At 29.4% G+C, this 21,016-nt stretch overlaps 1 protein-coding gene across 1 annotated transcript in view; it reads left to right on the top strand.

Annotated features, from left to right (window-relative positions):
* The window catches only part of LOC107454538 (uncharacterized), a 125,393-nt gene that overhangs the window by 13,813 nt on the left and 90,564 nt on the right, over window positions 1-21,016 (top strand). Inside the window, exon 2 of the mRNA XM_071185484.2 lies at window positions 19,037-19,129. The gene's annotated coding sequence lies outside the window, so the exon portion shown is untranslated. The remainder of the gene's footprint in view (window positions 1-19,036; window positions 19,130-21,016) is intronic.

Raw genomic sequence — 21,016 nt, 5'->3', positions numbered from 1 at the left:
CGCTCAACCACTGTTAATTATTCATGAACTTCGACCTGCCGATTTCCTTGAACTTGGTGCTTATGGGTATCAGTTGTCATATAGACAGTTCTTAAAATGACTCAATAGGATACGTAATCGTATTTTCCAATACAGTTACCACCGTTTGTTGTTAAGCATCGATAGTTTCATCAGCTAAATGATGCGTTTTACTTTAAGAGTTTACTTTAAGTCGTGGCTCAAGTTAGTTTGTTAAAAGGAATATTCTTCTAGATTGTAGATTATTTAATTATAGTGTATAATACATGAGCATAGTTTCATGAATTTCGTAAATGAAGAGATACTTCTAGACACGTCGTGGCTAAAGTTGACTTGTTAGTTTTTTAGATTGGAGATTATTTAATTATAGTGTATAATATATGGGTATAGTCTTATGAATCTACTAAATGAAGAGTTATACTTCTAGAAGTCGTGGCTAAAGTTAATTAGTTTTTTTTTAGATTGTAGATTATTTGATTACAGTGGATAATATATGGGTTTAGTTTTATGATTCTACTAAATGAAGCGATTTACTTTAAGAGAAGTCGTGGGTAAAGTTAATTTGTTAAAAAGAATATTCTGCTTCATTGTAGATTATTTAATTATAGTGTGTAATATATGAGTATAGCTTTATGTATCTACTAAATGAAGAGTTATACTTCTAGACAAGTCGTGGCTAAAGTTAATTTGTTATTTTTTTGGATTGTAGATTATTTGATTACAGTGGATAATATATGGGTTTAGTTTTATGATTCTACTAAATGAAGCGATTTACTTTAAGAGAAGTAGTGGGTAAAGTTAATTTGTTAAAAAGAATATTCTGCTTCATTGTAGATTATTAAATTATAGTGTATAATATGATTATAGCTTTATGAATCTTATAAATGAAGAGTTATACTTCTAGACAAGTCGTGGCTAAAGTTATTTTGTCAATTTTTTTAGATGGTAGATTATTTGATTATAGTGTATAATATATGGGTATAGTCTTATGAATCTACTAAATGAAGAGTTATACTTCTAGACACGTCGTGGCTAAAGTTAATTAGTTGTTTTTTTTGGATTGTAGATTATTTGATTACAGTGCATAATATATGGGTTTAGTTTTATGAATCTACTAAATGAAGCGATTTACTTTAAGAGAAGTCGTGGGTAAAGTTAATTTGTTAAAAAGAATATTCTGCTTCATTGTAGATTATTTAATTATAGTGTGTAATATATGAGTATAGCTTTATGTATCTACTAAATGAAGAGTTATACTTCTAGACAAGTCGTGGCTAAAGTTAATTTGTTATTATTTTAGATCGTAGATTATTTGATTATATTGTATAATATATGGGTAAAGTTTTATGAATCTACTAAGTGAAGAGATATACTTCTAGATAAGTCGTGGTTAAAGTTAATTTGTCATTTTTTTAGATTGTAGACTATTTGATCATAGTGTATAATATATGTTAAATATGAATCTACTAAATGAAGCGAATTACTTCGGGACAAGTCGTTGATAAAGTTAAATTGTTGACAGGAATATACTACAATAGATATATTCTATAACTATACTGTATTTTATGTACCTGAAAAATAGAATTTTGAAGAAGTTTTATATTTAAAATTCGATGTCTCAGGAACAAGTCAACGATATCTCAGGAATGAATTTCTCTCAAATTTTGTATTTTGCCATGTAAAATTACATACCTCAAAACGACGAAAAAAGTTTGTACCTTATAATTCAAAATTTTTTCGACTATTATTAAGTTAAATAATAAAAATAATAAATATTTATAAATTTGTTTTCATGGAATTCTCTCTAAATAACCGAATTTCGTAATTGTGTGCAAAAATATTTCAATTCGCTTAAAAAGTTCTGGAGATATAACGAAATGTACAAAAAGTAAAATTAACATTAAAGGTTCAAAACTTTGGATCGTTCTCCTGACCAAATTATTCGGACCATATTTTCCAGATTGCTCCTACCCCTTCATATTTTGGACGTCGGATATCCTAATCAGTTGGAAAAAAAAAGGAATGATCTTCGAATAATTGACTTTTATAACTGTGTGCAAAACTTAAACAAGATCGAAATGAGCGGAAATTTAAATTATCATTAAGGGGTCCAAACTTTTGATAGTTCACTTGCGTTAACTATTGGGATCATATTTTTCAGATTACTGCTAGCCCATATTTTGAGTTTTAGAAATCCAAATCTATCGAAAAAAATATATGTTTATTCAGAGAAAGTAAGTTTCTGTGTTTGATTTCGTGACTCAAAATACAGTCTGTACTAATTAATTAGCATATTTGAGGTCACCCTCTCGAACCATTAAGACTGAGCCCTTAAAGATCCGATCATTAGATCAAAAGTTATTCAGGGCGGTCCGTTTTTTTTTTGACGCACTGTACCTTAAACTCTGTCTGTTAGAAAAAAAGAAGATAAAAAAAAGTAAATTTGAAGCATCAGCGTTTCAAAAGAATCTTGTATTAAAACCTGCATTGTCATGAAGAATGAAAATTCCCTTGTGGAGAAGCTTTGCTGAAAGAGTAATGTAAAATAGCCGAATCCAAAAATTTAAAAACTATTTTTATCAAGAAAAAAAATAGTAATACATACCGTAACTATTGTTCTAGAATCTAACTCTTATATTTTGTACTTACCATTACTACTATTATTGACAAATTAAATTCCTTACCAACTAGTAGTATCAAAATATAAAAAGAAGCACATTTAACATCAATGCTGTAAAACATTTCAGACGGTGATATGTAAAATTTTAGTTTTGCCAAATCCACATGCGAAGTTCAACTGTTAAGACACAAGGAGCCATTTTTGGAACATTTTCCTTTTTCAAGAACATGAAGACTGGTAACTCAATGATTTTATTGTTCGCATTGACTTTGGAATAATGCATTCCTTTCCAATGAATACATTCCTATTCATTGAATACATTCCTATACATTGAAATGTTTTAACAATATTAAAAACCATATGAGCTTTTGAATTCAAGCATTTCTTATGTTTTATTAAACCAAATTGGAATAAAATATTCACTTAATTTACTCACTAATTTGCTGCTACTCCTTACTAATTTAAAAAAATCTTTCTCTTTTTAAAAATACAGTTTGGCAGGTAAAAGGTTGAATCACACTGTAACTACTTTTTTCCTCCTACATTTAGCTATTCCCAAAACAATTAGTATTTTGCAAGTTCAATGGCAGCATTAAAAATCCTCTGATAACCCAAAGGTTCATCTAGAGATATAAATACAGCGTTCATTTTAACAACACAATAACTAAGCGAGCGTTTACCTTTACAATGGAGGTGTTTATTTTTATCGCATTGACTCTATATAATTTATGCAGTGAAAGAATACAATATTTATCTCCTTTTTATTCGTAAGCCAAAAATCTAAGTTATTCTCCTACAATCTAAAGAATTTAGTTCTATTAGTGACTCCCATCATGCATCTTGATCTTGACAATCGAAGCAAAGATCCTCGATTGAAAACATGAATGACAAACACCTCAACCCAACTCTTCTTCCTGCTATTCAGTCATCCGAGCGATTTTGTTAATATTTTGATTAACAAGCTGACAAAAAAAAAGCAGTGTTGTTTTATTCTGTCACATAATGTGTGTAATAAATAAAACATTTAAGTATGCAAATCATATTTCCTTTGTTGATGTTTACTGTGGAAATTAAATAATGTTTTGAGTGCTTTTTTAACGCCGGGAGATATGGTTATGACAATGCGTGATTCCTAAATTTAAATTAGAGAGGTGCATAATTTAGACTCTGATTTTTTACCCTCTTTTTTACGGACCCAACTTCCTTTAGTACTTTTCGAGAACGATTTTTGCAAGTTGTTGTGAAAAGTGTACTAAATTATAATTAAATGCTCGAATAAATTTTGTTTTTTTAAAATTGAAAATTTTCAACGCATCAGCCTATAAAAATAGTCAGGGCTACTCAACTACTATGCTTTTTACCTGAATTAAAAATTCATTCGCTTCAAAAATATATGAATAGGAAATAAAAGTCGAAATGTTTCGAGCGCTCAAAAACAGGCGTTCATTTCCAAGAGTTGCCAGACGTAAAGGAGTAGAAACAAAAGTGATTTGAAAAATAAAACGAAAAGTTGCCAACGTAATATGGAAAAATAAAGGTGAGAAATAAAACTAGAAGAAAACCACGGTAGAAATGTACAATGAAAAACATGTACATGAAGAAATGTATATGAAGCCACAGTACGATGAAAAACAGAACAAGAAAATTTCACTGTGACCGAGAGGGGCGAATCAGGATAAAATGCATTTCCTTGTGCTATAAAGAAGTTGCGAGGAACATGGGAATCAGCATTCATTTGAATAAAATAAGATTTCTGGGCATTAAGATGAGCTGATGTGACAGGGGTGGAAATAATTTTGGCATCGTCGAAATTGCCAAGATTCTAACAATGTGCAGTAATTGATGATGATTTCTCGTATTCTTGATAACGGATATATCTATCGTGTTCCTTAGGTCTGAATTTTTTGTAGCTTTTGAAACAGTAATTAAAGTGAAAAGCGTAGAAATAAACAAACAATGTAAATACAAAATAAGGCTATTTACAACTACATACAAAAATAGAACCATACATAAACAAGCCAGTAGCATAAGCAGAGAATTCTTTTGTGTTGTAACTACCACTATAAATATTAAATACTAATTCACTAGTATACTTAATACATGTAAATATAAATATATGAAGGAATACCTTCAGATAAATGAAGGTGACATAATCGGTCATTAAATTATCTCAATGGTGACCTCGGCGGATGATCCACATCAAGCAGTTGATTTGCGCATAAAAATATAATGCTCAGAGAAAAAAAAAATCCGGTGAAGTAAATTAAGACTCCCGGTTAAAAAACAATATTGAAGAAGAAAAAAAATAAGAAGCGAGATGTTATAAACAAAAATATAAAGAAAAAAAATTAATGCACGAACTGCTATAAGCAAAAAATGAAGAAAAAGCAATAATGAGCGCAATGCAATAAATAAAAAAAATGAGCAAAACTTATATTTATGTATATATATATATATATATATATATATATATATATATATATATATATATATATATATATATATATATATATATATATATATATATATATATATGTTACGGTGAAACACCGAAATCTGGAGAATGTCGACATTCACCGGTGAATGTCAATAATTCACGTAGTCGCTTGGTGTATGTCCGAAATATTTGCTAAATACCCTTATTTCTGACTCTCACCGGTGAATGTCAACAATCACATAGTCGCTTTGGTAAATGTCCGAAATATTTTTTATATCCAATTTTATATTAATTTATTCGTTAATATTATTATATTTATTTGATATATTTATATTTATTCTATATTTTAATACTTACTGACGATAGATTAGAAGAAACATCAGTGTTTGGAGTATCGGGCAAATGTATACCGGGCAATGGCACTTGACCTTAAAAAAACATCAGTGTAGGGTATACCGAGCAAATGTATCCCGGTCAGTGGCACTTAACCTTAAATTAACATCAGTGTAGGGCAGAGGTCGCCAAAGTGGTCTATATAGACCCCCAGGGGTCTATTTAACAAAAGTGGGGGTCGATCTGAGCCAGGGGGTCGATCCGAATCGGAAGGGTCGATTGGGGGTCAAAGAAAAAACAGTTCTTAATACGTAAATCACACATATCTAATTGAGTATGTAAAATTTGTGAATATTTTTTATATTTGACTTAATATCAGTTTCTTTATAGAACATAAATTAATAAACGCATCATCAAAAACGTGGACATCAACCTGCAAGATGAGTTTGCTGAATTATTATCGGATCTTGAAGCAAAGACGCTTTTTAAAAATTTAACAATAAGTAAATTTTGAACAAATATAAATATAATGCAAAAATATGTAGAACTTTATGAAATAGCTCAGCCTTTTTATGCTAGCTTTTCCAAGTTCCTATATGGTTGAAGCCGGTTTCAGTCACGTAAATTCAATCTTAACTAAGTACAGATATAAATTAAATGTGGAGTTACGAGGGGATTTAAATTTAAAATTGACCAATTTTGAACCCAATATAAGCGAACCTTGCAAAAAAAAAAAAAAAACACCAGTCACACTCATCTCATTGGTTAAGAAGCAATAAATCTGTAGTTACTTTACTTATTATTTCTACTTACTATTTAATAAATATTAAGGTATTTAAATTTCAACATTAATATATTTTTCATAAAACTATTGTTACACAATGTACTATTACTTTAATAAATGCTTAAATCATAAAATAAATGTACAAACACAGTATCTAATAGAGTTTTATCTTAATTAACAGAAAATTACTTTTATGGGGGTCGATGGAGATTTCGAAAAATTATATAGAGGTCGATGATCAAAAAAGTTTGGCGACCCATGGTGTAGGGCAGGGGTGGCGAACCTTTATACACCAACGTGCCATTTTTTCTAAAAAATTGTTTAATGAAATCACAGACGTGCCGTCAAATAATTTTGACCTCATGATTATTGGGAAAATAATAATACTAAATACTATCAACTTAAAACTCTTTATTTACATTGAAAAGAAAATACATTTTGCAATGTCTCAGTTATACGCGTAATTCAACTTAAAGTAGCATCAGTGGGACTTCTGTTATTGCAGATTAAATGACAAATAACTTATATTAGGTTGTAAGATATTAGTTTAAGCAGGACTGTTGATTATTTTCCTAGTTATTTATTGTTAGCTTGTTTTTTATGGTTATTAATTGTTCTTTTAGCATTAATTGTTAATTTTTTTATTAATTGTTTATTATTTTGTTTGTTTTTTGTGAATTTTAATTTAATTGTTACATATGATTCATAGTGTGTGACATTTGTGTAATAACAATTCATAGTGCAATAACAATTGTGATCGGTGGCGCGCCCGAAATATTGTGTCGCGTGCATTAAATGGCACGCATGCCATTGGTTCGCCATCCCTGGTGTAGGGTATACCGAGCAAATGTATACCGGGTAGTGGCACTTAACCTTGAAAAAACATTAGTGCGGGGTTAAAATATCGAATAAATGTAATTATATCCACAAATAAATTCATATCAAATCGAATGTAATAAATATTTTGGACATTCACCAAAGCATATCTGTGATTGTCGACATACACCGGTGAGGGTCCGAATGTACAAGAATGTAATGAAATATTCGATCTTTCACCGACGTATTTGGTGTTTGTCGACATTCACCGGTGAAAGTCAACAACCACCGATTTCGGTCTTTCGCCGTGACATATAAAAAAACTCCAGCATAAATCAACTAGTGGTATTCGCTCATCGAATTTTATCACAGATAAAATTCTAGAAAGGGAGTCATGTGGTGTAACTACCTTAATTTTATGAAGAGGTACCATCTGATAGACAAAGGTTGACATGGTCGAAAATAAAATCCTCTTCACTTTCATATAGACTTATCGTTTTTTCTTCAATTGAAAGTGGTAAATGTTCTTTCATCTGAATCCGGTTCTTCAGACTTCTTTCCCATGTGCAGTTCAAAACAAAAATTACACTCAAAAAAAAAAAAAAAAAACATCTTCATTTACTACTGCAATCGCTGAAAAAGAAAGCTACGAAATTAAAAAAAAGCTGTGAGAGAAAACCTAAACACAATCTTCATTCGCACGGATTAAAATTATAGGTAACCGAGTTTCTACTTCTCGGTAGAAAAAAAAAGAATAATTTTTTTTTCTATTCATACAAGTTGGCCGACAAATTGGCGAACTTGTCGCAGTGAGAAAGGTGTTTGTATAATGAAGGATGTGAAATCAACAGCGCCGGAATCGCAGGATAATAACCCGCGCATCAACAACGATTCTACAAAACATTACATGAAGAGATTAAGGGACAAACTATTTAATGCTCCATTCTTGTTTTTAGATCTATAACTGCTTAAGGGACTGTATATTGTTTATCTTGCTTTTCTCTATAATGCTAAGTCTGAGTTGAAATTTATTTCGCAAATAGCTGGAAAGAAGGTTCGAAATCAAATTTGATAGATTTTATTTTTTTATAAGTTATAAACGTGTGTGATTTTAATTTAATAATTTCCGAGAAGTTTTAACCCTTTGTTGTAGATGGGACCCTGTGTCTTTTCTACATATAGATTTTTTCCGATGCTCTGCAAGCAAAAAAAATATTTTGGTATTTTTTAATGATGAAAAACAGTCAAATAGTTACTAATTGTATTTGAATTAAATATATATTTGTATTATATTTGTATATTTCGGAATTATATTTGTATTAAAATATAGAATTCTCCCCCCCCCCCAAAAAAAATACTGTTTAAAAATTGCTTTTTTTTAATTCATATTTATAAATTTATCAATAATTGATTTTGTAAATTGAGGAAATTTCAGTGATTAATAAGGCCCGGATTTTGATGACATTTGAATTTTTTTGCATTTTTGGACATTTTTTGTCCTTTAGAGCATTTTTTTAGATTTATCGGGCATTTTTCTTTAAAGTTTGGGGCGTATTTTGCATTTTAATGCATTTTTTAAAGTTTTTTGTTAATTTTTTCCAATTTTTACTATTTTTTATTAATTTTCATTATTACACTGGCTTCCAAACAATGAAGAAAATCTATAGAATATTAACAGGTGAAGCAACATCTTTTCAAATTGAAGAAGAATTGTAAGTAAGAGAGACCGTCTTTTTCAAGTACGCACCTATAACATCAGTAGACGTTGAAAGAAGCTTCTGCAGGAATGAAAATTTACTTTCAGACAAGAGACGCTCGTTTACATTTTAAAGTATCAAAAAACATTTAATAATCCAATGTAATTCTGATATTTAGTAATATTATGAGATGGAAGTTGTAATATCCCTTAAAGTTTCTATACAAAATAAAAATATTTTGGTGTCAATATATTTTCCTTTTTTTGTTATTTTAGGATATAAAACATATTTTTCAAACTTTAATGAACGTAGAACAAGTATTGCATCGCTTTATATTTTTTAAATGACTCATAATAATTTTAAAGACCAAAATATTTTTTAATTCAATATTTTTACCTTATTTCAGGCATTTTTTGCTCAATTTTTGCATTTTTAAGAGCATTTTTGGCCCTGTTTAAGGGCATTTATTTCACTTTTTAAGGGCATTAGTTGAGATTTTATAGGTCATCAAAATCCGGGCTCTAGTGATTAATAACAGTTTCTCTTAGATTTAAACAACTGCAAATATGTGCAAATTTGAAAAAATATTGTTTGGAAGTGGGCCAGATTTTACTAGATTTTACTTTAAAAGCAGAAAAAATTACCGGTGTTTAATGCTGTAGTTCATAGCTATAAATTATTTAAATGCTGAATTTTTTACTTATTGGAAATTAATCAATGCAAAACATAATTTCTTAATTAACTAAATTAATACAAAATAATGAAAAAGTATAAACATTTTTCTTCAAAAGGTTAATTAAGGCTTTATTTTGATAAAAGTTTAGTTGTATGTAGAGTTTTAAGCTGCAATAATATATTGGATTTTTTGTTAGTTAAAATTAGTTAAGTAAAAAATGTTACAATTGACCCCACTCTCCCCTGCAAATATAATTTATGATATATTTGAGGACAAATATAATATAAATGTTAGATTGTTTTTTGTAATTAAAAAATACCAAAATATAATATAATTAGAGCGTCCGAAAAAAATATATAAAAGGGACACTAGTGTGGTAATTTAACTATATGTGTAAAAGAGAAAACAGTGTGCTTTTATGTGCCAAAGGGATAAAGAAAGGAAGCCAAGTTTTGTTTTTTAAAAACTGCGATCTCCATTTTTGGAAAATAACTCATATCTCTTGTACTTGTGGAAGTCGGCTGAAATAGGTGCACGGAATTATACCATTTATTTATTTTGTTTGCATGCGGTATTTTAGGTATACATACACATACACAGATGACTGAAAGCATTCTCAAATTAGAACTGAAAAGAAAATAAATAAAAACAAAGCATCGAAACATGCTACCGAAAACAAGGCAAAAAAGAAGAAATCTGACAGAAACAGAACTCATAAAATTCACAGGTTACGGAAGATAGATAAATTAGAGGTCTAGGCAGTGGCGTAATTCTACTACGCGTGATTTTCGAAAGTTATCTTAATAATAGAAGCAGTTCATCATAATAGTCACAGTACGATTCGGCAACTATATTACGGAAGCGATTGACATCATTTCGCCAGTCTTAACATAAATTTTTTTTAAAAAAAAACTTTCGTGTATTTTTAAAAATTTCTTTTCGTTTTAAAATGTTCTGTGCAGCTAAATTGTTATCGTACTTATCGGTTTTTTGGGACCATGCGTTGGCAACTAATTTTGCAAGTTGTTGTCAACACGAACAATAGTCCAATCTTAATAAAGGAGCTAATTTATCATGATAGTTACAGTACTATACGGCGACATAGTATGGATGCGATTGAAATCATTTCGCCATTCTTAAAATAAAATTTTTTTTAAAAAAAAATTTCTTTTCGTTTTAAAATGTTTAGTGCAGCTAAATTGTTATGGTACTTATCGGTTTTTGGGGACCATGCGTTGGCAACTAATTTTGCAAGTTTTAGTCAACACGAACAATAGTCCAATCTTAATAAAAGAGGTAATTTATTATAATAGTTACAGTACTATTCGGAGACATAGTACTGAAGCGATTGACATCATTTCGCCATTCTTAACATAAATTTTTTTAAAAAAAACTTTCGCGTTTTCTTAAAAATTTCTTTTCGTTTTAAAATGTTCAGTGAAGCTAAATTGTTACGGTACTTATCGGTTTTTGGGGACCACGCGTTGGCAACTAATTTTGCAAGTTGTTGTCAACACGAACAATAGTTCAATCTTAATAAAAGAGGTAATTTATGATGATAGTTACAGTACTATTCGGCGACATAGTACTGAAGCGATTAACATGATTTCGCCATTCTTAACATAAAAATTTTTAAAAACTTTACAGGTGTGTTTAAATTAAGAACTCTAAGAATAAAGAACTTTAAACTATTGTGTATCCAATTACTGAAATTTTTAGTTATGTATCTGAAGAAATTCCATGGACTAATTATTCTAAATTTACTTTTCAAGTAGCTTTGAAATGTATATAAATCACATCATAATATATATCAATAAATTAAAATGTTTATAAATTAAAAATTTGAAAGAAAAAAAACAGATTCTATATTTTGCAAAATTTTGAAATTTACAAAGAGTACCAACATGCATAAAAAAATTAATTTAAATGCTGTTGCAAATGCATAGGCTTTAATTAAAATGCATAGTGCGATCAACGCAATACGAAAGGAATTGTGAGAGCTGCCCAAGTGAGAGCACCCTAGTTAATAATATCTTATAGGTGTCAAGAAGGAAGTATTTCTGTAAGATTGTTTTTTCCAGAAAATAAAGAATTGACTTGCGCTAGTTTTCATCTGTTCAAAGAAAGAACGCATGATCCTGAATTAGAAGCAATGCGTTGAAAACAAGGCTGTCCTTATAAGACAAAGTCAGGCACTAGTCACATAGAACCACTAGTGCATAAAAAACCACTTGTCACATAGCGAATCAACACAAAACGTTGCGACTCAATTTAATTTAGTAACCGGCCACTTTTTCCCATCGTTTTTTAATCGTTTAAAGATATACATTAATCTGGAAAGAGAATCCGACAAGCAGAATTTTCATTAAAATGTCTAATGTTTCCATTCAAAACTTTAATCCTTTAGAATCCGTCAATTTATGATAGATATTCAGAATTAATTGATAAAGTACAATTTTTATGAATTATCGATACGATAATATCGATAATTTTTACGAATTATCGATATTGGTCACCGACTCATTAGGTTTGAGGAAAAAGTACTACTAAGTAATCAGAGTCTACCGGCCACTGTATACTAACTGAACATTTAAATTTTCAGGTCTATAGGTACTATTACAAAAGGAAAATTAATTCCAATATTTCCTAGTTTATAAAGTATAATTTTTGAAACCTAATATAAGATGTCTCTGTGTAGTATATATCAGGTGATTTATAGATAAAATAATTATTCTATTTTGATAAATATTAATAATTAATTGATCAAGTATAATTTTTATGAATTATCAATACGATAATATCGATAATTTTTACGAATTATCGATATCTGTTACCGACTCATTAGGTTTGAGAAAAAAAGTAGCTACTAAGTAATCAGAGTCTTCCGGCCATTGTATACTAACTGAAAATTTAAATTTTCAGTTCTACAGGTAAAGCAAAATGAAAATTAAATCCAATATCACCTCGTTTATATTATAGTTTTCGAAACAGCACATAAGCTGTCTGAATTGTAGATACCAGGTGATTTATAGATATAATAATTATTCCATTTTGATAAATATTAATAATTAATTGATTAGTTTTGATTTTTGACCTTATATTTGACCTTATCAGAAAAACAACGCCAACTTATCAGTTGCTTCCATTTTCACGGACCGATAAGTTCGGTGACCGCTTCATCATATATGTAGTTGTCCGAATAATTGAACCTTGTTCGATTTGACATGATTTCCACGCTGCCCCATTCGGCAAAGAGGGAGACATTAATTATCACTGAAAAACTAGTTTTGATTCGAAGCTTTGAAATAATTGACGCTCATTGTTTGGCGCATCCTATTATGAGTCTCGTGATCTCTCGAACTTTCTCTTTCAGTTCGCACTTTGCATATTAATGCCTGTTTGGCGCATAATTAGATTGATTACGAATTCATTTTGGATATGTGGTTGTGGTATATCCTAAAGCGTTTTCCAGTTTGTAACATGCATATTTATATTAATTCTATTTATAAAATCATGAATTTCTAATTATGTAATTTATATAATGATCGAGTTCGGTGAAAATTTGTTTAAGTCAAATTGAGTGAAAATTATCCTTGTTCCAGTGTCTTTGAAATACAACTGCCACCTATAAGACTTTAAATGATATGTTTGAGAGACTTATACTACTTAAGGGGATCTGTGACTGTTATTTTTTGTCACCGAAGTTCTTCAAACGCGGTTTATATAGCCCTTGAAAATATACTACACATGCTAGTTTATTTTTACCTATTATGTTTAAAGCAGATATATGAAAACTTTTGGCAGTAGCTACTGTTTCAGTAGCTATTATATTATATTATATAACGGCATAATATTTTTTTAAATTTTATAACCGTCGTTGAACAGCCGACTCAGTTTTTTCGGTTCACGACTACTAATGTTCAACTCCGTAGCCTTGTAATTTTGAACTCGATCCAGAAGACAAGGGAACTTCTGGATCAAGTATTGGTAGAAATTTGCCATCTTGGAGGACTTCTTGATGGAACTAACCCGCATTTGCGTTACATGGGGAAGAACACGTGAACCTCCCACGGTTAGCCTGGCGGCAAAGGGACTCTAACCCATGATCCGTCTACCACTGTGGATATTTCACGTCAGCACTGTGGCCGGTGCAAGACTGATGCGGGCGGATGCAAGAACGATCGATTTGTCATCGGTGGGATTCGAACCCGGTTCACCTCATTGGAAGGCGAACGCTCTATCCCCTGAGCCATCACGGCTCATAGCGGCATAATAGTGTAAACCAGGGTGCGAAATTTCCCTTTGCAGGCCACAGGCGCAGAGTTCACATTATCTGGAGACAAACTCAGTTTTAGCGCCCCTTATAACATGGGGAAGGAATCACTTTAAGTTTAAGTAAGTTTAAATAATTTTAAATAATTAATTTTAAATAATTAAACTTAACGAGTATTAATTAATAATTAATACTCGTTAAGTTTAAATAATTTTAAAACTTAAATATTAATTAATTTTAAGTTTGTTTAAGTTTTAAATAATTAAAAAAATTAAATCTTCCTCACTTTGGCATTGTTTTTATTTTTATTTTGTTTTCCTTTGAATAACAATCAGCAACTTTATATAATGATTTTTTCGACAACGCAGCTCGATAACTTCTTAAATGTTCATCTGATTCATTTTAAAATTTAACAGTGTAGGTAAAGTAACAAGCAATGTTTTTCATAGCTTCTATTGTTTCTTTTTATTGATAATTTTTTTTTCTAATGATATTTTTCACTCAACATATTGCGAAATTGTTAAAAAATAATAATAAAAAAATGTGTGCAAAACAAACTACGTTATTAATGGACATTCTGTTCAATTTTTATGTAAATCGAATAAAAATGTGAAGAATTTATGGGACCCGTGAATAGCTAGTAAAAATGCGGTTATTTAAAAGAGAGAAGCATTTTTCTCTGGAGTTCATTTTTAATTACCATTTCATGAATTTCTTGACTTTCAACTTCTAAAGCTGCGTCTAGGGGTAAATATACCCTTTTGTCCTCCTCCCCCGCCCCCAGCTAGCTAAGCCACGGTTGCCAGTTCACCACTGGTTAAAATCAAATATTTAAGACTGGCGAGTAGGTTTTATTCTTTTCAAACGATAAGTTTTAAATCAAACTATCTATTTTCAGATTATTGTGCCTTAATGTAGAACAAAGTATAGAACAAAAAAGTATGTAACATTGTGAAGCACATGACACGTTATAACTTCATATTACATATACAACAGCTTTTAATTAATATAAAAATTTTTAACGTCTATCATAACACATGTTTAACACTTGATATTTTTTTAACACATAACATAACACATGTTCAACTCTTGGAACTTTTTAACACTCAATACAACACATGTTTAATACTTGACAGTTTTAGTACAGAACATAATACATGTCTAACACTTAATATTTTTATCACATAACATTAAATATACTTAAACATGCTTAATACATAACAATTTAACATCTTGTGATATTATGATGTAGAATAAACATTTAAAAAAATGTTTTTATAAAATTCCTTATAACTAGGAAAAGTTTAAAAAAAAGTAATTATGATTGATGGAAAAATTATTTCTGAAGTCTTTATTTGAAATATGAAAGAATATATAAGTGAAATTGAAAGAATAAATTAGACGGAAAAAATGCATGTTAACTGCTGTCTACTTATTCAACGTTTTTTTAATATTCTTTTGAACACAATTCAATTATACGATTGCCAAATTTTACTCTCTAAAAAAATTATTTTCCTACGTTTTAGTGAAATGAGAAGTGAAAAATAAATTAAAGGCTAAAGCATGTTAATAATTCACGTGAAGTTTAATCAATAAATCCAAGAATTAAAACGAAAAGCAAAAGTTTTATTATCACACCTCCTGGAAAATCCTAAAGAATTAGCAGCAATTCAATTAAAAAAATATTTATTTAACTTTAATTATGTGTAAACAGATTCTTTGCAAAGCGTAAAAAAAGTCCTCAAAAGTAAGGTTTTACATATAATAATTAATTATTATTATATGTAATTATTATTGTATGTGTATTATTATATTTACTTATTATTATTACTTATTAATTTTACATATAAACTGTAATGTAGGGAAATTTTAGTTCACTTTAGGAATCAGAATATAAAAATGCTGTACATTATTGTAGTAAGATTTGAACTCGTATATTGAAGCAGGATATACAATTAAATTAGCAGATCTTGTTCAGCTACTTCAATATGAAGCTCTCAAAAAAGGACTTATAAGTAAAATTTTACATGGAATTAAGCAAACTTCAATGGTAGGGAAATTTTAGTTCACTTTAAGAATCAGAATATGAAAATGTTGTACATTAGGCAGTAAGATTTGAAAGCGTATCTTGTAGCAATACAGTTAAATTAGTAGATCTTGTTCAGCTACTTCAATATGAAGCTCTTAAAAATGAACTCAAAAGTAAAATTTTACATATAATTAAGCTAACTGCAAAAGTGGAGAAGTTTTAGTTCACTTTAAGAATCAGAATATGAAAATGTTGTACATGATGTAGTAAGATTTGAACGCGTATCTTGAAGCAGTTAAATTAGTAGATCTTGTTCACCTACTTCAATATGAAGCTCGTAAAAAAGGACTCAAAAGTAAAATTCTACATATAATTAAGCAAACTGCAAAGGTAGCAAAGTTTTAGTTCACTTTAAGAATCAGAATACGAAAATGTTGCACATTTGACAGTAAGATTTGAAAGCGTAACTTGAAGCAGGATATACAGTTAAATTAGTAGATCTTGTTAAGCTACTTCAATATGCAACTCGTAAAAAAGGACTTAAAAGTAAAATTTTACATATAATTAGCAATGGTAGGGAAGTTTTAGTTCACTTATATAAAAATGAATATTCAGAATATAAAAATGCTGTACATTATGTAGTAAGATTTGCGTGCGTATCTTAAAGCACGATATACAGTTATATTAGTAGGTCTTGTTAAACACAAACGCAACAGGGGGCATGGAAATTCTTACAGCACATGTCGTTGTCTAACGGAAATTGCTACGCCTCGTCTGTGACACTCAGCAGCTGCAATATCAAAAAAACAGGGGGGAAGGAATCAATTGTCTTTTTTTTCAGGTAATATTTTGGAAAGAGAAAGTTGATTACCGGTATGGGGGTGGGTGTCGCCCGCATATCATCTACCGGATTTCGGAATCAAAGATGCCGTTTCCGGTAGCTTTTGATAGGATTCCTTTTTTTATTCTTTTCCTTTCTTTTTTCGTCTCTAGAATGGAAATAACAAGAAAAGAGTGAGTAATGCATTTTTTTTAGAATATAGAAATCAATCAAAGAACTATGTCAACTAGAAAAATATCTTTAATTCAGTCTTTTTGCTAACAGTCGAAATATAGTAATAACTAGAGCCCGGATTTTGATGACCCAATAAATCCCCATTAATGCCCTTAAAAAGTGCAAAAAATGCCCTTAAAAAGTGCAAAAAATGCCCTTAAAAAGTGCGAAAAATGCCCTTAAAAATGCGAAAATTGCGTTAAAAATGCCTTATGACATGACTTAAATAAAGTAAAAATATTGAACTAAAACAATGTTTTACTCTTTAAAATTGTTATGAGCCATTTCAAAAATTATAAAGCAATGTAATACTTGTTCTACTTTCATTAAGGTTTGAAAAATATGTTTTATATCCTAAAATAACAAAAAAAAGGAAAATAGATTGACTCCAAAACATTTTCATTTTGTATAGAAACTTTAATGAATATAACAACTTCCATCTCATAATATTACTAAATATCCATCCCATATATATATAAATTCCATCATTCCATCTCATATATATATAATTTTTTTTTTGATATTTTGAAATGTAAACGAGCGTCTCTTGTCTGAAAGTAAATTTTTATACGTGGAGAAGCTTCTTTCAACGTTTACTGATGTTATTGGTGAGTACTTGAAAAAGACGGTCTCAGTTACTGACAATTCTTCTTCAATTTGAAAAGATGTTGCTTCACCTGTTAATATCCAAGAGATTTTTTTCACTGTTTGGAAGCCAGTGTAATAATAAAAAACGATAAAAAAATAATAAGAATTGGAAAAAACTAACAAAAAATTTAAAAAATGTTTTAAAATGCAAAATAAGCCAACAAATTTAATGAAAAATGCCCTATAAATCTAAAAAAATGCTCTAAAGGACAAAAAATGTCCAAAAATGCAAATGTCATCAAAATCCGGGCCTTAGTAATAACATACACGCCAACCGCTCTATCTTTAAATGGAGATTTTTTTTGAATATTTTAAGTGTTATTAAGTTGTCAGCATTGTGATTTTGATTTATTAAATGTCATTTATTATGATTTTGGTGACCACTATATTAAAACAATTTTAAAAAAATACGTAAGACCTGATAAATCTGCAGTGTAGTTTTTAAGTTCTAAAAAAATTAATTAAAATAATCTTACCTTGATTGTTATTTCGCCCTTGAAGCATTCTGAAGCCCTAAGGCATTCGAGTTGGTATCTAGGTAAAAATTGTAAAGAAAGAAAAGTTATTTAAATTATTTGCCGCAAAGAGTCCTATTTGGAGAGACGTTTCTCTTCTTCTTTTTTTCTTCAAAATTTGAAAATTGTCCTAAAATAATTATTTCTTTATTGCATAGTTGCCAACTTGCAATAAAGAGAAATAATTATTCTCTTTATTGCAAGTTGTCTTAAATAATCTTGCCTTAATATTAAAATTATCTTGCCTTAGTTGTTATTTTGCCCTTTAAGCATTCTGAAGCACTAAAGCATTCGAGTTGGTATTTAGGTAAAAATTGCAAAAAAAGAAAAGTTATTTAAATTATTTGCAGCAAGGAATCCTATTTAGGGAGCAGTTTTTTTTTCTTTCGTTCTTTTCAAAATTTGAAAATTGTCCTAAAATAATTATTTCTTTATTGCATAGTTGCCAACTAGCTCCAGAAAACGGATAAATATTTTTGAGTGGTAGTCTTTTAATGTAAGATTCTTGACTTAATTCGATTTATAGGGTTTTTACTAGCCACTATTTTTAAATAATTCAAGGCTTTTGTCATATCCCACTTTGTTGCAGTAGTTAAGCCGTGTTACTGTCGAGCTTTTTAAAAAGTTGGAAAAATTGACCGAAAATCCTTAAATTCTAGTTTGTAGTTCTTTACCGTTTGTTAAAATATTTTGTCAAATCCAGAACATCACTGTTATTGACAGAACTAAAACACAGAAATGAATCATTCTCTACTACTCCTTATTTTTTAATGATGTAAATATCTATATGAAGATCGGAAACCTTTTGGACTTGTCAATTTTTTTAAACTTAGGGTAGCTAAAAGAAGAAAATATCCAGTTAAAGGATATAAATTCAACGCTTGTGCTTTTTTCCCCAATGACCACATTTTACATTTTGCTTTAAGCTAAGAACAAATACAGGGTTTAGACAAAAATATGGAAACACTTCTATAATGGGAAAATTATTGACACAAATTGAAATAACATGTTTGAAGCTTTTGTGAATATTAATTGAATAATTTATGAAGCTTAAAATAATTTATTGCAATTGTTTCACCGTTTAAAAGCATTACATTTTGCTATCAACTTAATTTTAATTCCTTTTTGTCTTATAGGTTTGGGATGTAATAATGATAACAATTGATAATTTCCATCATTACCGGGAAGAAATTTTTGCTCTGTTGATGATATTTTAAAAATGTAAACAGGTAAGAAAAGCTTGTTTTATTAATGTTGCACAGCAATATTCTCTTGTGTAGGAACTGTGTGTTTAAGTTTCTGAAAGAATTTCAAATTATACAACTTGAAAAATAAACTCGTTCGTTTAATTTTTGCGGCTTCGTTTAATGGGTATTGTACTTTAAACCTTTTTCATGCTTAAGTCTTTATTTTTTTTCTGTTAAATTGTGTCAATTAATGTTAAACGTTGTGATATTAATAAAGAAAACCCTGCTGGAATTTTTTTTAAAAGTTTTAATTTGAAAAATCAAAGTGTTAACCTGCAATGTAAATAATAATAAGAATAATAAGAATTATGTGACATTTTAAGTAAAAAATATAAGATTTTAAGAATTTTAAGTAACCACCCCTAAAATAACGGTGGGTCTACAAGAAACTAAGCACATTTTAGTTTGGGCTTAACTAATCTTAATTAATGCAGCTTTATAGTTCACATTATCAATAACTCATTTCATAATGACAGATACAAAATCCAGGTGTCATTTGGAACTTTAAAAAAAAACGTAATGCTTGCAATTTTTTTTAAACGCATGCATAGTAAAAGTTTATTGACACTCTGATCCGATCAGACATTGTTCAACAATCTCTATTTTAATTATCTTTTATATCATTTCCTGACCAATAAAACTGACAGACATTTTGATCGGCCATCGGAAGTTGTCGAAGAAACATCTCTGGGATAGTGATTTGTGTTTGTCTGTATTTCCCTATCAGAAAAAAAGCCTCGTAAATTACGCTGAACCTACAAAAAACAAAGGAGAATAATTTTTATTGCTCATAATTTGTGCTAGACCACACACGTTCATTTTTAAGTATAATTTCCGATGCTCCAGAACATATTTTTTCTAATGGTAGCAAACGTGATGTTCATATCATTAAGAATTATTGGAATTTAGCCCTCCACTTCATTGAAGTAATTTCAACATATATGTAAACGGTCAACAAGTTATCACATTCTTATGTTCTAATTTATAAAAATATAAAATTATAATTGTTTTTAAACGTTTTGCCTTACTTCCCTATCACTGGTAAATATTTTTCACAAACACCGCAAATTTTGGAGGGCATAAAGCAGGGGTGGTCAGCCTGCGGCCCGCAAGCCACACGCGGCTCTTCGAAGGATTATTTCGATAAATGTACTCAAGTTCCCTTTTCATTTTTGTGCTATTATATTTTAATATTTTTCTGAATCCATTTGAAATTAACATAATTCAAGGTGAGTGTTTTCCATTTCCAATATAATTATGACCCAAAAAGCATCTGAAGAATTAGAATTAATAGAGATGCAAAACGATCAAGCTCTACAATTAAAAAATAAGTCGACGTCGATTACTGAATTTTGGAAATTCGCTAAAGAATCGAAGTATCCTGAATTGTAAATGCTCTGTTAGAAATGCTCTGTTAGAAATTTGCTCCAATGCTCTGTTAGAAATTTGTTTTTTAATGGTAGAAAATATTATGTTTTCGTGTTTGTTTTTTCGTTTTGTAAATTGGATTTAAACTTATTTTCCACACCACTACATGTGAATGAATTAAAAGTCATCACTTTTATACTTCATCATCACTTGTAGTAATCACTTTGTATAATAATTCTAGAGGATGGAAAAAGAGCTGTTAACAGTATCATGCGCCCAGATAAATTTTGATGATAACATTGTAAGTTCTTTCTGGGTGAGACTTTTAAAATGCTTGACAAATGAATCAAATTACTGAAAACTTTAATTTTTGATTGCTTACCATTTTAATCATATTTAGAACTCTTTTGTTCAGTTTTAACACAAAAATTTAATTTACGAATACTGTTGGTTGGTAGGAATCTTTGACTTATTTTAAATGTAATTCTATTAATAAAAAAA

Source organism: Parasteatoda tepidariorum, chromosome 5 (assembly GCF_982258835.1).
Source record: "Parasteatoda tepidariorum strain Cologne lab strain chromosome 5, Ptep-v5.0, whole genome shotgun sequence".
In the NCBI taxonomy this organism is placed as follows: domain Eukaryota; kingdom Metazoa; phylum Arthropoda; class Arachnida; order Araneae; family Theridiidae; genus Parasteatoda; species Parasteatoda tepidariorum.
Note: the sequence above shows the minus strand (reverse complement) of the source record. Positions and strands in the feature narration are given on the sequence as shown.